A 7,311-nucleotide genomic window follows, 5' to 3' on the forward strand; every position below is an offset into this window, starting at 1 on the left:
GAACTGAACTAGAACTGAACTAGAACTGAACTAGAACTGAACTAGAACTGAACTAGAACTGAACTAGAACTAGAACTGAACTAGAACTAGAACTGAACTAGAACTAGATCTGAACTAGAACTGAACTAGAACTGAACTAGAACTGAATTAGAACTGAACTAAAACTGAACTAAAACTGAACTAGAACTGAACTAGAACTGAACTAGATCTGAAATAGAACCGAACCAGAAGTTAAATAGATTTGGACTTTTACTGAACTTGAATATAACTAAAACTGAGATTAATCTTATTTGAAGTCTTACTAATCCACAAATATGTATGTGTATATGTGTAATCATTTGCTATGCTGTGTGGATTCGTTGATTCATCACGAGCTAATCACTACCACATTGTTCAATATTCATCAGAGATCCAGCAGTAATGAGATAAAAAAAGTGTAAAATGTTAGGAATCAATATCTTACGTAAACTACACAAGTATCGGTAAAGAAAACATAGTTTAAAAAATTTATCAGAAATGTAAATAGTGATAACATCTTTTCTCTCTTTCTGGCTACGATTAACAATTGCTATAATATATTTAAAAGTATAGATGACATTAAGTCAATCTCTCAGACAGATAGTTACAGATAAGTTGCATTAAACAGATATTGCCAAGTTTTATATCGAAGAATTATGGCTTGACTGACATAAACAAAAGCTAGACAGATATATAAACAGACAGGCAGTTGAGAGGCATACAATCATATTTAATGGCAGTAGTGGGTAAAATACAAAGCATTTTGACATCATTCATGACTTGACTGCCAGCTCACTGGACTTAACAGTAAACTGAAGAATTAAACAAATTTAACATGTTTTCGAAATACAAAAAAAAAATGTTTACAATTTTGTATGTTGCATTTATGCACTTTATATTGTTGTTTTTTTCATTGCTGTTGTCTGTCGGTTTCCTTTGCCTCACTTAGATGTTCGTGACCATCAAACTGCGACAAAAGCCTTAAAGTGCCAATTTTAGTGATGGGTTTTTATATTTGTTAGGGTACAGTGGAAGGCGTAGAAAAAAATATTTAAAAGTTAATTACTGAAATCATGAATATAAAATTATCAAAACTTAAGAATTTGTAAGTCCCAAACAAAATTTTTAAAATCCAAAAAAACTTGTTACAAATTAATATTATATATTTCAAAAACTTTTTCATCTAAAATTAATTTTTTATAAAATAATAAACTTATAATTAATTTGTGAATGAAATGAATTTGGTTATGGTTAAGGTCAATATTGTTAGAAATGATCTTTAAAGTGTCATAGCCAATAAAAAGTAACTTTATTTTTTTAATTTATGCTTTGAAATGCATAAAAAGTCTCTGTATTACGACATCTATGACAAAGAAACAAAAATTTGTTACATCAACAAAATTGCAAATTTTCGATGCGCTTATGAACACTGTCAATGTAAACGTCATTATCATCTGTACTTTACATAAAAATATGTAGATCTACATACTGTACAAAGTAAATATACATACGTATATACATATGTATGTAATAAGATGGTGCGCATGTATAGATTTAAATTTTTGTTATCTAGAACTGAACTAAAACTAAACTAGAACTGAACTGAACTAGAAATGAACTAGAACTAAACTAGAACTGAACTAGAACTGAACTAGAACTGAACTAGAACTGAACTAGAACTGAACTAGAACTGAACTAGAACTGAACTAGAACTGAACTAGAACTGAACTAGAACTGAACTAGAACTGAACTAGAACTGAACTAGAACTGAACTAGAACTGAACTAGAACTGAACTAGAACTGAACTAGAACTGAACTAGAACTGAACTAGAACTGAACTATAACTGAACTAGAACTGAACTAGAACTGAACTATAACTGAACTAGAACTGAACTAGAACTGAACTAGAACTGAACTAGAACTGAACTAGAACTGAACTAGAACTGAACTAGAACTGAACTAGAACTGAACTAGAACTGAACTAGAACTGAACTAGAACTGAACTAGAACTGAACTAGAACTGAACTAGAACTGAACTAGAACTGAACTAGAACTGAACTAGAACTGAACTAGAACTGAACTAGAACTGAACTAGAACTGAACTAGAACTGAACTAGAACTGAACTAGAACTGAACTAGAACTGAACTAGAACTGAACTAGAACTGAACTAGAACTGAACTAGAACTGAACTAGAACTGAACTAGAACTGAACTAGAACTGAACTAGAACTGAACTAGAACTGAACTAGAATTGAACTAGAAATGAAATGAACTAGAACTGAACTAGAACTGAACTAGAACTGAACTGAACTAGAACTGAAATAGAACTGAACTAGAACTGAACTAGAACTGAACTAGAACTGAACTAGAACTGAACTAGAACTGAACTGAACTAGAACTGAATAGAACTGAACTAGAACTGAACTAGAACTGAACTAGAACTGAACTAGAACTGAACTAGAACTGAACTAGAACTGAACTAGAACTGAACTAGAACTGAACTAGAACTGAACTAGAACTGAACTAGAACTGATATAGAACTGAAATAGAACTGAACTAGAACTGAACTAGAACTGAACTAGAACTGAACTAGAACTGAACTAGAACTGAACTAGAACTGAACTAGAACTGAACTAGAACTGAACTAGAACTGAACTAGAACTGAACTAGAACTGAACTAGAACTGAACTAGAACTGAACTAGAACTGAACTAGAACTGAACTAGAACTGAACTAGAACTGAACTAGAACTGAACTAGAACTGACTAGAACTGAACTAGAACTGAACTAGAACTGAACTAGAACTGAACTAGAACTGAACTAGAACTGAACTAGAACTGAACTAGAACTGAACTAGAACTGAACTAGAACTGAACTAGAACTGAACTAGAACTGAACTAGAACTGAACTAGAACTGAACTAGAACTGAACTAGAACTGAACTAGAACTGAACTAGAACTGAACTAGAACTGAACTAGAACTGAACTGAACTAGAACTGAACTAGAACTGAACTAGAACTGAACTAGAACTGAACTAGAACTGAACTAGAACTGAACTAGAACTGAACTAGAACTGAACTAGAACTGAACTAGAGCTGAACTAGAACTGAACTAGAACTGAACTAGAACTGAACTAGAACTGAACTAGAACTGAACTAGAACTGAACTAGAACTGAACTAGAACTGAACTAGAACTGAACTAGAACTGAACTAGAACTGAACTAGAACTGAACTAGAAACTGAACTAGAACTGAACTAGAACTGAACTAGAACTGACCTAGAACTGAACTAGAACTGAACTAGAACTGAACTAGAACTGAACTAGAACTGAACTAGAACTAAACTAGAACTGAACTAGAACTGAACTAGAACTGAACTAGAACTGAACTAGAACTGAACTAGAACTGAACTAGAACTGAACTAGAACTGAACTAGAACTGAACTAGAACTGAACTAGAACTGAACTAGAACTGAACTAGAACTGAACTAGAACTGAACTAGAACTGAACTAGAACTGAACTAGAACTGAACTAGAACTGAACTAGAACTGAACTAGAACTGAACTAGAACTGAACTAGAACTGAACTAGAACTGAACTAGAACTGAACTAGAACTGAACTAGAACTGAACTAGAACTGAACTAGAACTGAACTAGAACTGAACTAGAACTGAACTAGAACTGAATTAGAACTGAACTAGAACTGAACTAGAACTGAACTAGAACTGAACTAGAACTGAACAAGAACTGAACTAGAACTGAACTAGAACTGAACTAGAACTGAACTAGAACTGAACTAGAACTGAACTAGAACTGAACTAGAACTGAACTAGAACTGAACTAGAACTGAACTAGAACTGAACTAGAACTGAACTAGAACTAGAACTGAACTAGAACTGAACTAGAACTGAACTAGAACTGAACTAGAACTGAACTAGAACTGAACTAGAACTGAACTAGAACTGAACTAGAACTGAACTAGAACTGAACTAGAACTGAACTAGAACTGAACTAGAACTGAACTAGAACTGAACTAGAACTGAACTAGAACTGAACTAGAACTGAACTAGAACTGAACTAGAACTGAACTAGAACTGAACTAGAACTGAACTAGAACTGAACTAGAACTGAACTAGAACTGAACTAGAACTGAACTAGAACTGAACTAGAACTGAACTAGAACTGAACTAGAACTGAACTAGAACTGAACTAGAACTGAACTAGAACTGAACTAGAACTGAACTAGAACTGAACTAGAACTGAACTAGAACTGAACTAGAACTAGAACTAGAACTGAACTAGAACTAGAACTAGAACTGAACTAGAACTAGAACTAGAACTAGAACTAGAACTAGAACTGAACTAGAACTGAACTAGAATTGAACTAGAACTGAACTAGAACTGAACTAGAACTGAACTAGAACTGAACTAGAACTGAACTAGAACTGAACTAGAACTGAACTAGAAACGAACAAGAACTGAACTAGAACTGAACTAGAACTGAACTAGAACTGAACTAGAACTGAACTAGAACTGAACTAGAACTGAACTAGAACTGAACTAGAACTGAACTAGAACTGAACTAGAACTGAACTAGAACCGAACAAGAACTGAACTAGAACTGAACTAGAACTGAACAAGAATTGAACAAGAACTGAACTAGAACTGAACTAGAACTGAACTAGAACTGAATTAGAACTGAACTAGAACTGAACTAGAACTGAACTAGAACTGAACTAGAACTGAACTAGAACTGAACTAGAACTGAACTAGAACTGAACTAGAACTAGAACTGAACTAGAACTGAACTAGAACTGAACTAGAACTGAACTAGAACTGAACTAGAACTGAACTAGAACTGAACTAGAACTGAACTAGAACTGAACTAGAACTGAACTAGAACTGAACTTGAACTAAAACTGAACTAGAACTGAACTAGAACTGAACTAGAACTGAACTAGAACTGAACTAGAACTGAACTAGAACTGAACTAGAACTGAACTAGAACTGAACTAGAACTGAACTAGAACTGAACTAGAACTAAACTAGAACTGAACTAGGACTGAACTAGAACCAAAATATGTCCGACAAATTTAATAACAAATAATTAAATCCTTACCTTGGAATAATATTTTTAAAATAAATCATTTATTTTCGGGATCCTCCTAATTGTTTCTAAATCTGCGTACATATATGTATGATCCAACGCTAATCACACTTACATTACACTGAACTACCTTTGCAAAATCTGTATAAATTGCAACATTGTATAGTTTAAACGATATACAATCGCACATACTTCTGATAATCACAATGTGCAATCAGGAATACAGAACTTACATTCCTGCAGCTGCAGTTAGACATGCAAATAAATCGTCACCCGGTATCAGTTCCTTTAACAATGTAAAGAATGGCATAAATGTCATACAACAAAAACATTGAAATAATTGTAACTTATATACAGAACAAAATAAACACTGACAGCCGAAATTTATACCACAATACACTATGGAACAAAAAACTAAATATTTGTGAAGAAATTGTATATATATTATATATATATATATATATATATATATATATATATATATATATATATTTTTTTTTTTTTTTTTTGGAATTAGTCCAACATATTTAGAAAAATTTATTATAAGAAATTTTGACAGAGAAAAGAGCACCCATTGTGCAATTATTGCTCTCTTGTTGTTATTGTTTCTTGATCGAAATCGTACGATTTCTGTTTGGATTTAGTTATTGTTGTTTGTATTTTATTGTTGATAATGTTGTTGACTTTGGTTTTGTTGCTGCTGATATTGTTGTTGTTGTCTGTCTGCCAGACTAACTGACGGACTGCAATTATGGCAAAAAAAAAAAAAATAAAAAAAGACGAATAACAAATGATGAACGAGTGACATGAACCAGCTTACACTTTTCAACAATTACAATTGCTGTTGCATGGCCTCCGTTGGCATTTGTTTGCATATTGCTGCTGCACTTTGAGCAATAATGAGATGATAACGCAACAGTAATACAAACTGAACTAAAAGAATATTTTAAAGAATTTTAAGCGTAAATAATTGAATGGAATCAGCAGTGTTTTTTACTTATTTTTTCTTAATTTTCTTTTTTCATTCCATTCACGCAGTGTCTAACACGAGACACAAAAGATTATTGTGTTTTATTTTTCTTGTTGTAATTTTATGATTATTTTTTCTATTATTTTTTTTATTTACAATTACTTTATATTTTTATTTTCCTGGGTATTGTTTGGGTCCCAATGAACTTTGTAATCAATAAGACATTAAATTTACTGTCTATATACAACTGAACATTGTTGCGTGAGATTGTGTGCAAAATAATTGTTGCACACATTTGAATATGTTGCGCATAATACTAATAAGACTTTAAAATAATGTAAAAATTAAATTTTATTTTATTATTAATTTTAATTTATTACGACATGATTATCGTTTCAAAATTACTTAGGTCTGCCAAAGAAATATGTCTTCGTTAATCATTATTTCCAAGAGGCGCCAAATTTATGACCGCTTTAAGTTAAAGATTAAGAAAATTTTAATTAATTTCCTACAATTCGCATTTTCACTGAAAGACGATATTTTTCTACAATATTTCTAGATTTTTAATGAAATGTCTATTTTAATCAAAATTTCATTACAAAATTTTACTCTTTTATATATCTGCTTTAAAATGTAAAAAAACTAAAAAACATTCACACATTTTATTTTTACACTTGCCTTAATTTGTAAATACCCATACTATAGTTTTGTATTTTTTTAGAATTTGTTTTTTTCTTTTCCTATAAATTTCTGATTTTCATTTTGCAGCCGTAGCGTAGCTAGTGTTCATAGTTGTTGTTTCTTTTCTTTTTGGCACACATCTGACTGTCTGTGCTGAATACGTAGACAAAGAGTCTACACAGGTTCACATTACACACATTGTGTGTAGAATTGACTTTAAACAGATGCATTTTATTACATTGTTTTGTGTATTATAAATAAAATAGCAATTTATTGCAATTCTTTTTATGTGATTTATAAGTTGTTGTTGTCGTTGCCTTGGTCAAACAGTAAATTTTTATAAATTATTTATCAAAATAAAAAAAATGTATTTACTCGTGGCTTTAATTAGAAAATTTGGGAATTAATTCAAAATTTGATATGTCAACAGTCGACGTATGAGAAATTTTCCTTAATGAAAAGGTAAAATATTTATCATACGCTAACTGTAGTGGGAACAGTAATGAGAGGAGATAAATATTACGTATACGCATCAGAC

General features: G+C 31.7%; 1 long non-coding RNA gene across 1 annotated transcript; it reads right to left on the reverse strand.

Moving 5' to 3' along the window:
* Positions 1-555: 555 nt before the first annotated feature.
* Positions 556-5,550, reverse strand: LOC124420307. Its single transcript, XR_006941105.1, has 3 exons — positions 5,135-5,550; positions 886-998; positions 556-830 (listed from the first exon to the last, which is right to left on the reverse strand). It is a non-coding gene; the product is annotated as an uncharacterized LOC124420307 (long non-coding RNA).
* Positions 5,551-7,311: the final 1,761 nt, after the last annotated feature.

Source organism: Lucilia cuprina, chromosome 5 (assembly GCF_022045245.1).
Source record: "Lucilia cuprina isolate Lc7/37 chromosome 5, ASM2204524v1, whole genome shotgun sequence".
Lineage (NCBI taxonomy): Eukaryota > Metazoa > Arthropoda > Insecta > Diptera > Calliphoridae > Lucilia > Lucilia cuprina.